The 576-nt window shown below is 33.7% G+C and overlaps 1 protein-coding gene across 1 annotated transcript in view; it reads right to left on the reverse strand.

The window, feature by feature from the left end:
* The window catches only part of COG3 (component of oligomeric golgi complex 3), a gene marked incomplete at its 5' end in the record, with an annotated part of 26,914 nt that overhangs the window by 7,347 nt on the left and 18,991 nt on the right, over window positions 1-576 (reverse strand). The gene's annotated exons all lie outside the window — the stretch shown is intronic.

Consider the following 576-nt stretch of genomic DNA (forward strand, 5'->3'; position numbering starts at 1 on the left):
TGAACGGAAGAGGAGAAACTTGGCATGCTTTCAATTATTTTTCCCATTATCTTTATAAACTTGTCAAGTGCAAGACAGTTCACTTCTTTTATTGAGAGGGTTTTTTCTTCATTTTACAAAGGAACCATAGTACAATTTCAAAAATCATGATCATGGCCACTACTGTCTATTTTCCTTTCCTATAACAGACATGGTTGCTACGAACGGAAGAGGAGAAACTTGGCATGCTTTCAATTATTTTTCCCATTATCTTTATAAACTTGTCAAGTGCAAGACAGTTCACTTCTTTTATTGAGAGGGTTTTTTCTTCATTTTACAAAGGAACCATAGTACAATTTCAAAAATCATGATCATGGCCACTACTGTCTATTTTCCTTTCCTATAACAGACATGGTTGCTACATAAAACTATTCAACAATATTGTTTACTGAACTTGCAAGATAAGAAATCCTTTCCAGAACAAAACATCATAGAAAGGTCTAGGAAACTTTAACTTGTTCTAGGCACGTATTGTTAAATTCACCTGCTTAACAGATGTAACAAAAGATATTCCTTTAAAGAGTCAGAGAAGGGGAA

The sequence above is a fragment of the Buceros rhinoceros genome, unplaced genomic scaffold (assembly GCF_000710305.1).
Source record: "Buceros rhinoceros silvestris isolate BGI_N320 unplaced genomic scaffold, ASM71030v1 scaffold5741, whole genome shotgun sequence".
Taxonomy (NCBI): Eukaryota; Metazoa; Chordata; class Aves; order Bucerotiformes; family Bucerotidae; genus Buceros; species Buceros rhinoceros.